We start from the raw sequence: 9,228 nt of genomic DNA, 5'->3' as shown, positions 1-9,228 counted from the left end.
TGTACTCAGGACGCAAGCTCTGTAGACCTGGATCTTGGTATGTTCCGTCAGCTTCTTGTTGGACCAGACTCTCTTTGTGAGTCTGGAAAACGTGGTAGCTGCTTTACCAATGCGTTTGTTTAGCTTGGTATCGAGAGAAAGAGTGTCGGAGATCGTTGAGCCAAGGTACACAAAGTCATGGACAACCTCCAGTTCATGTGCAGAGATTGTAATGCAGGGAGGTGAGTCCACATCCTGAACCATGACCTGTGTTTTCTTCAGGCTGATTGTCAGTCCAAAATCTTGGCAGGCCTTGCTAAAACGATCCATGAGCTGCTGGAGATCTTTGGCAGAGTGGGTAGTGACAGCTGCATCGTCGGCAAAGAGGAAGTCACGCAGACATTTCAGCTGGACTTTGGGCTTTGCTCTCAGTCTGGAGAGGTTGAAGAGCTTTCCATCTGATCTGGTCCGGAGATAGATGCCTTCTGTTGCAGTTCCAAAGGCCTGCTTCAGCAGGACAGCGAAGAAGATCCCAAACAAGGTTGGTGCAAGAACACAGCCCTGCTTCACGCCGCTTCGGATGTCAAAGGGGTCTGATGTGGAGCCATCAAAGACAACAGTGCCCTTCATGTCCTTGTGGAAGGATCTGATGATGCTGAGGAGCCTGGGTGGACATCCAATCTTGGGGAGAATCTTGAAGAGGCCATCCCTGCTGACCAGGTCGAAAGCCTTCGCGAGATCTATGAAGGCTATAAAGAGTGGCTGTCGTTGTTCCCTGCATTTCTCCTGCAGTTGTCTAAGGGAGAATACCATATCAGTGGTAAGATACCGGGTAAGATGGTGGAATGCCTCATCAAAGATAGGATCTCAAAACACATAGACGAACAGGCCTTGCTGAGGGAGAGTCAGCATGGCTTCTGTAAGGGTAAGTCTTGCCTCACCAACCTTATAGAATTCTTTGAAAAGGTCAACAGGCATGTGGATGCGGGAGAACCCGTGGACATTATATATCTGGACTTTCAGAAGGCGTTTGACATGGTCCCTCACCAAAGGCTACTGAAAAAACTCCACAGTCAGGGAATTAGAGGAAAGGTCTTCTCGTGGATTGAGAACTGGTTGGAGGCCAGGAAGCAGAGAGTGGGTGTCAATGGGCAATTTTCACAATGGAGAGAGGTGAAAAGTGGTGTGCCCCAAGGATCTGTCCTGGGACCGGTGCTTTTCAACCTCTTCATAAATGACCTGGAGACAGGGTTGAGCAGTGAAGTGGCTAAGTTTGCAGATGACACCAAACTTTTCCGAGTGGTAAAGACCAGAAGTGATTGTGAGGAGCTCCAGAAGGATCTCTCCAGACTGGCAGAATGGGCAGCAAAATGGCAGATGCGCTTCAATGTCAGTAAGTGTAAAGTCATGCACATTGGGGCAAAAAATCAAAACTTTAGATATAGGCTGATGGGTTCTGAGCTGTCTGTGACAGGAGAGAGATCTTGGGGTGGTGGTGGACAGGTCGATGAAAGTGTCGACCCAATGTGCGGCGGCAGTGAAGAAGGCCAATTCTATGCTTGGGATAATTAGGAAGGGTATTGAGAACAAAACGGCTAGTATTATAATGCCGTTGTACAAATCTATGGTAAGGACACACCTGGAGTATTGTGTCCAGTTCTGGTCGCCGCATCTCAAAAAAGACATAGTGGAAATGGAAAAGGTGCAAAAGAGAGCGAATAAAATGATTACGGGGCTGGGGCACCTTCCTTATGAGGAAAGGCTACGGCGTTTGGGCCTCTTCAGCCTAGAAAAGAGACGCTTGAGGGGGGACATGATTGAGACATACAAAATTATGCAGGGAATGGACAGAGTGGATAGGGAGATGCTCTTTACACTCTCACATAATACCAGAACCAGGGGACATCCACTAAAATTGAGTGTTGGGCGGGTTAGGACAGACAAAAGAAAATATTTCTTTACTCAGCGTGTGGTCGGTCTGTGGAACTCCTTGCCACAGGATGTGGTGCTGGCGTCTAGCCTAGACGCCTTTAAAAGGGGATTGGACAAGTTTCTGGAGGAAAAATCCATTATGGGGTACAAGCCATGATGTGTATGCGCAACCTCCTGATTTTAGAAATGGGTTATGTCAGAATGCCAGATGCAGGGGAGGGCACCAGGATAAGGTCTCTTGTTATCTGGTGTGCTCCCTGGGGCATTTGGTGGGCCGCTGTGAGATACAGGAAGCTGGACTAGATGGGCCTATGGCCTGATCCAGTGGGGCTGTTCTTATGTTCTTATGACTCTAATGGTGGTGAGGAAACATTGTGAGACTCCCCCCCTTAGCGATGGGTACTCTCAGACTGCATCATGGGTATTGACCTTGTTTCTTCTGCCTCAAACAGTTCAATGAAGAAGAAAGAGGCCCCCAAAGCCCTCTTCAATATTTGTTATCTATTTTTGAGTCTCGCCCTTATGCAGAGTGGCTCTTATAGTGGAGCTCGCTAGAACAGAGTTGACATCAGTGTTCAGCATCACTGAGCACCAGGCGAAGACCCAGGATACTAAGAGGGGTGCACTGCTGATCCATGAGACTACTTTTGTGCTCTTAGCCTTTGTGTGGTGGTGATGGATTCAGGGCCCAATCCTACTGAAATGCTGCATGCAAGGCACAGCAATGCCAGGCTCTGCTGAATCCTGAAGGTAGTTAGAGACCACATAGGGTGAAAAGATAACCCTATCTTTTCACCCACATAGGGTGAAAAGATAACCCATGGCCCCCACCTGTTAATCAGCTATAACGGGCTCCAGTAGAAAGGCTGTGGTGCTGCTGTCTTTTGTGCCAGTGAGTGTAAAATGGCCACCAAGGGAGTGCTGTTCCACTGTTGTAAATGCCTCTGTATAACTAATGATCATGTAGCCCAATCCCAAGCTCAAAATGATATTCCAGTACAGTTTGTTTCATTGCACTCTGCATTAAATTACCTTGTCAATGATATATATGATGGTATTATTTGTAAATACCAAGGTTTCCACAATTTTGGCTGCTAGTGGCACTCTCAGCTTGTTGTTCCCCTAAAGCTTGTTGCCTGGTGCAGTTGCTATCCCCTTAGCTATGCCATTGCCTCTGTTCATTGTTACTCAGTGCCCACCCAGATAGAATAGTGCTCATGGAGGTCTATTTGCTGGTGTCCCCCTTCAACCTGTACCCATCCCTGAATTGGAGCAACTTTGCTACTATTGGTTTTGTGGAAAATGATTAAGCACAGTATAGTGAAGATGAGAAGCAATTACCTCAGTAGCTAGATTGATAGATAGTGAGTACGTCACCTAAACAAAGTTGTACTCAAATCTCTTCCTCCATAAATCAATGGCTCTCAAAAGAGCTCTAAACTGTGGTTGGATTGTGTCCAATATTCTGGCAGTTTTCAAAACTCAAAGCAATGTTTCTGGTTCTCTTTCTTTACAATGTATTTTTGAAACAATCATATAGATTTGACAAGGCTGGAACCATTTAAACTGAGTCAGATCTTCTTTAGAGTTCAGGTTGACTTTCTTTCTCTATAGAGCTTGATTTTAAAAAATGCAAGTGCCATTTAGGTGTAGGATTTGCAGTTACTTGAGCATATGCCCTGCAAACACTCTTATCAACTATCTTCTACTATCTTCCTGGGGATAGTAGTTCAAGGAGAAAACAAGTTAGCACTGAGAAGTTCAATTACCCTCCTAAAAATATCAATGATATAGCTGGAAGAAAGAGAAACAACAGGCCACTTCTCTATATTGGCTGTATTCTCCAGATGTCTATACAGGCCAGTTTCCAGCAGTAAGAAAGCAATAACTATAAATGGGGCTCAGTGGAAAGACTTAGCAATACAGCTCTCTGTTTGAAATTTTACCAAAGCTCTTGTCACCAGACTCTGCAAAACTAAATTCCACTGTGTTTGCATTCTGTTTTCTTTGAGACTATTGCTGTTATCCTTGGTGGGTACCAGAGGGTGGTTGATGATCTAAGGATCTCACTCGCTCGTGGTAAGGCTGCCTGTCTCTTGCACCATGTCTTGATAGAAAACAGTTGCTTTCTGGCCTTGAGCTCTGTTGGTTCATTTGAAGTCTGTGGCATGCTTGGCAGTCCCAGCTATGCTTTCAAAGGCAGCCTAGCTGTCGGAGGGAGTGGAGTAATTGTATTGTGTAAATAATTGCCAGAACACTTCTGCATTCCTTTTAATTTGCAATTAGATTTGTGTTCTTTAATTAAAAAGCTGCATTTGAGGCTACTGGAATGTCATGGGTTTTTTTTTTCTCCTCTCTGTTAAGGCTCAAGTCACCTGATTGCAACATGGGGTCTGAAGATTTGAATTGGAGAGGGAGAGAGAGGGAAGGAGAAGAAACTGTGAAGTCAGATTCATCAACTGATGGAATGTTCACCTGTGGTGGAATAGTGTTTTAGAAAGCAAAGAGCTTAACTAGCAGCTCTTGAATGTTCTGTAGTGGGAACCTCTTTCCCTCAACAATGCGGTCATTTATACAGTATCTGAAGCACAGCGGGCTCAGAAAAAAAGCAATTAATCATTCCATTTTGTGAATAGATTACAATATTTCTTAAGCATTGAGACCCAATTTTTGACGACATTGTATGTATCTATATAACATTTGTAATGTAACTATAAATCATATTTTATGTTGCTGTGAATGTATCGGGACCACAGAGGAAAGGACAAGAATGACCTTGATGATAATGCATTTTATACGTGAGAATTATTGCATGCCCTGTTCATGCATCCATCCGAAGCATTTAGTCTGTATGCATGGTGAATAGGGATTTTGTAAGCTTGTCCTGGGTCCATCTCACATCCACACTGTAGTGCCAATTGTTCTGAACTTGAGCAAAAGTCTCAACCTCCTCAGTGGTCTGACTTCTGCATCAGAAAGGCTCAGGAATGCCATCCACCCTCCTTGTCTCAGTGTATATTTTTAATATTGTGGAAGTTTTGAGCAAAGTTATGAGATTCCTTCAGTTCCAGGCAGTAGAGTTGATCTTGGAACTGCCCTTGCTGCCAACTGGAGAGGAGCTTGCAGGCTCTTCACTTTTCTGTCTGTTCCTCACATTCTGGCTCTATTGGGGAAACTCCAGGAACAGTCGTCATCTTCAGGATTTTTCCATGTTTCCTTGCCCACTTCTGTCATGACAAAAATGATTTTCAAAGTAAATGAGGTGATATGCTGCCTCCAAATGGCATGCCAACCTCTGATCCTTCCACTCTTCAGTGTTCCAGCTCAGCACTCCCCTCCCCACCCCATTTCCTCTTCCTGTCTGTCCCTCTTCCTTTTCCAGTCCAGAAAGAAGAAGGAAAAGGAGGAACAGTAGAGGTAAGTGAGCAGACAGAGATGAACACCCACTCCCACAGTCTGTGGCCTAAGGTGACCCCTATGGAGGAACTAGCCCTTAATGTGATTAGGAAGAATGTATGTCTTTTAAATCAATCACTTTCCAGGTAATTTGCTGTGATGAACAGTTGCTTCCCTGAGATTCCCAGGATGTCTACCTGAAGAGAAAATACTAAGCTAGATGAACCTTTGTTCTGAAACTACAAAGCCACTCCTATGCTCTTATTAATGTGCTCTTAATCATGTGTTTCTTATTTGGAAGAAGTCTGTCATTCGCAATATTATCCAGAGCATCTCAATAAAATTAAGAGCCTAAAATGATCTCATTGTGCCCGCATATTGGCTGTCGGGCTAGTGGTAGCAGTTGACCAAATCTGAGGTGAGCTGGGGGCTCATGGGCCTTTGAGGACTCACCTGGCTGGAACCCCCCCCCCCAAATGTGGCATCTTCTGACATCTTGCACTGAGCAGCTCTTGCCCACATCACTCACAACAGGTTTTTCCCAAAGGCCTCTGTGATGGTGTAGGTAGGAAACCTATTTGTAAACAGTTAAACAGGAGAGATGGTGACATAGTGCTCCGCTGATATTTTTCTGACTACTGAGTGCTCCTCCCCTCCTCAGTGCTGCTGAGTGAACAGGAAGGAAAAAGGGAGTGATCTCTGGACACTGAGTCAGGAGTGTCCAACTGCCCTCCCTCTTTCTGTAGGGAACGGGTAGTATATATGTTTGCATGCATGTGTCTACACTTGCCTTGGGGTGTGGTGCATAGTGCAGGATTTTGCCCCTTGAGTGAGCCACAATGTTTAAATGCGGCCCACAAGTATAGTGTTCAAAGCTCAGGGACCCTGTTCATGTGACCTGTACCTTCTTAAAGACTGGGCTTACATACATTGGAGTGCATGTCACATCAAACATATGAATGTAAAGCAAGGCGCATCTGGAAAACAGTGGTGGAGTTTGAACCCATTTCTCCTTCTCTAAGGGACAAAATCTGATATTACTTGTGGAATAACATGTGCTATGAAGGTGCCTGTCAACCCAAGCCTATTTGTGTCTACTCAGAAGTAAGGCTAATTGAATTCAACGGGACTTACTCCCAGTTGAGTATGATTAGGATTGTGGCTTGTGACTTGTGGACTGGTACTGGTAGCGCAGTATTTTAATTCTTTAAAAATATGGCAAGGAAATCAGTGGTTGATTTTTACCTCCTATGTAATCCCTCATTACTGGGATTCTTTCTGGTGGCACTTTTAAAGCTTTTTAGCTTAAGGAATCATGCCCAGGTCCAAAGCGTACAAAGCAGGCCCGGAAAATGCTCCATATAAACCTGCAATATTCTTTCCGGCTGTCATCATTGGGGGGGACGGGATGGGGACAAATAACCCACAGCATTGCCGAAGAAGATTAATAGAAGTGGCCACTGCTGAGTTTTCCTTATTTCAGTACAGAACGGCATGTCCTTGTGTACTCCCTGTGCTCCGAACATTCCAATGAAAGGAGCAGCATGACTTACGATTTAAGCTGGGTGGCTGTATTAGTGCTGCTTTGATGAATCTGCTTCATACAGTCAGAAGCGCAATGGAGGTTAAGTTGCTGTAGGCTGTGCTTGGCCCAGCTCAACTTTGAATTGTGACTTGGTGCCGCTGACTTGCTTTTTATTCCCTTTGCAGCTTGAGAGATGTACAGAGATAAAAGGATTCCCGATTACATACAGAGGATGAAGCGTTTCTCTGGGTGGATTGTGAAAAATACCCAAGTAAAGGAACTCATAAATCCCAGGCAGTCCCCTTAGGATGCCAGCCCAAATGTTCCAGTTTGCCTCTAAATGACCTACTTTGCAATGTACCTGAGCGCAACTTCTTTTTGCACAGATGGGGAGGAAACCATTTTACAAAAATAATCCCTTGCAGGAGGCTGTGTCAGGATGAATTTGTTTCCACTGAGCCTACTCCTGTGCGATAGCCTGTCCCCTGACCCACAAAGTCTCAGAACAAACAGACGTTGCTTAGGGCAGGAGGCTTTGATACTTTCATGCCCAGGATCTGTTTTTAACTTTCACCTGCAACATAGAATTTTCTCTCTTTGTAAAACACTAAATTTGTCATTTAAAAAAATGAAAAAGTAAAAAAGAACACTATAAGTGCTGATGATAGTGCAACTGAGCTTAGGTTGGGGCATTTCCTTATCCATCATGCAACCCATCAGCTGATGGCAAATGGCTTAGAGTGAAATCCAGAGCATTAGCTGTGCTGGCTCCTGAGTGTTGTGAATGTACCATAAAGCATGTTTGGGCCAACTCAAGAGTAGCCTGAGCCGGCATGGAGGCCCACAACAGTTCAAGGAGGCCAGATCCAGGCCCTGCATTGCCCAGATGAGGTGAGTTTGTACTGGCCAGGGTATGTGAGTACAGGGGGTGGGAGATGTTGGCAGGAGTGTTTCATGGAGGTGAGGAAGAGTCTTTGTTGGCAGGGGAGGGTGGAATGGGAGGCAGATCAGGCCCATGAGGGGGGTGGGATTGGTGGGAACAGCCCATGCCAAATCCTAACCCCCTGACCATGACCCATGTAGCCTTACATGGGCTGCTCAGATTTTCCCAGCAATTTCACTAGCACAGATCCAACTACCATCAGTGTAGCTGGGCCTTTACTTGGGATACAAGTAAAAATATCCCCTTACCCCAGGGCTTTTCAAACTGGGGCGTCACGACGCCCCAGCCTGTGGGCCCTGGCCCCTGCAGCCCCCCTGAACGGCGCGATCCTGGGGATTGCGCTGCTGCCTTCCCCCGCCCCTGCTGCCTCCCCCCTCCCGCCCACGCAAGAACTTAGTGGCTCTCAAACTCTCCCAAAGAGTTTGAGAACTGATGCCTTACCCTCTTAACCTGCTCTGGATATGGCACAGGAACGTCGGACTGCTTGTTCCAGCGTAGGTTAGGATTGTGCTGCCCAAGAGACAGACAAAAAAATCTGAATGAGCCATATAGTGTAAGAGTAGGAATATAGTCAGCCCTTGGCATCCATGGGGGTTCCATTCCCTAACCCCCCGTCAGGGCCTCCAAGAGGAATTTTATTGGGGGCACAGAGTTTCTTTTTGGTCCCTTCCCAAAGTGGGAGGGGAAGGGATGAAGCAGAGTGGGGAAAGGTAGTGACACGAGTGGGCAGAACAGGGCTGGGGAGAGGTGTCAAAACAAGGTGGGGGGAGGATGTTAACTGCTGGAAAAATCTTTGGAGCCCAAATCTACTGGGCTTCCCAATGCAGAACCCAGGTCTACTTCCTCATGCAGCATTGGCAGCTAGATACAGTAGTATGGACAACCCAACACACTTCTAAGTCTGTCTAAAATGTTTTAAATATAGAAAATCCTTGCAGAAAATTAGCATAATAGTATTTAGGCTCACACTAGAATGGAAAGTGTCCTGTTTGCAGCAAAACATAGTTCTGCAGCAGCTGTGGCCCAGGTGCTGTGTCCCTGAGCTCTTATATACTCCTTCATGGCAAGCAGATCTCCAAGCCAAAGAGCTACTGTAGCAGGCCAGTTTCCTCTCAGATTTGACACTGTGTTAAACCCATTTTTGCCTGGCCCACAGGTGTATACATTTGGTCCCTGTTGCATATATACAAGTTGGGCAGAAATGGCTTAAGGAGTGTCATGTATGCATTCCTTGCTCCAGCAAATATGGGTTTCAGTAGCAGCAGCAGCTGTGCACCCAACATCCCATGTGGGCAGTGAGTCCAGGTGAGATAGGAAAATATATGATCCCAGGAAATTTCTGGGCCCCCTTCTTTGGCTCCTGGGACCCCTTTTTGACCCTGAAAATGGGGACAAATTATCTTCTTTACCCCCTCTCATGGGTCTTGCCCCCCATGGATGCCGAAACCTGCAT

Source organism: Tiliqua scincoides, chromosome 3 (genome assembly GCF_035046505.1).
Source record: "Tiliqua scincoides isolate rTilSci1 chromosome 3, rTilSci1.hap2, whole genome shotgun sequence".
NCBI classification, from domain to species: Eukaryota; Metazoa; Chordata; class Lepidosauria; order Squamata; family Scincidae; genus Tiliqua; species Tiliqua scincoides.
The sequence above is the reverse complement of the archived record's forward strand: the minus strand, read 5'-3'. Positions refer to the sequence as shown.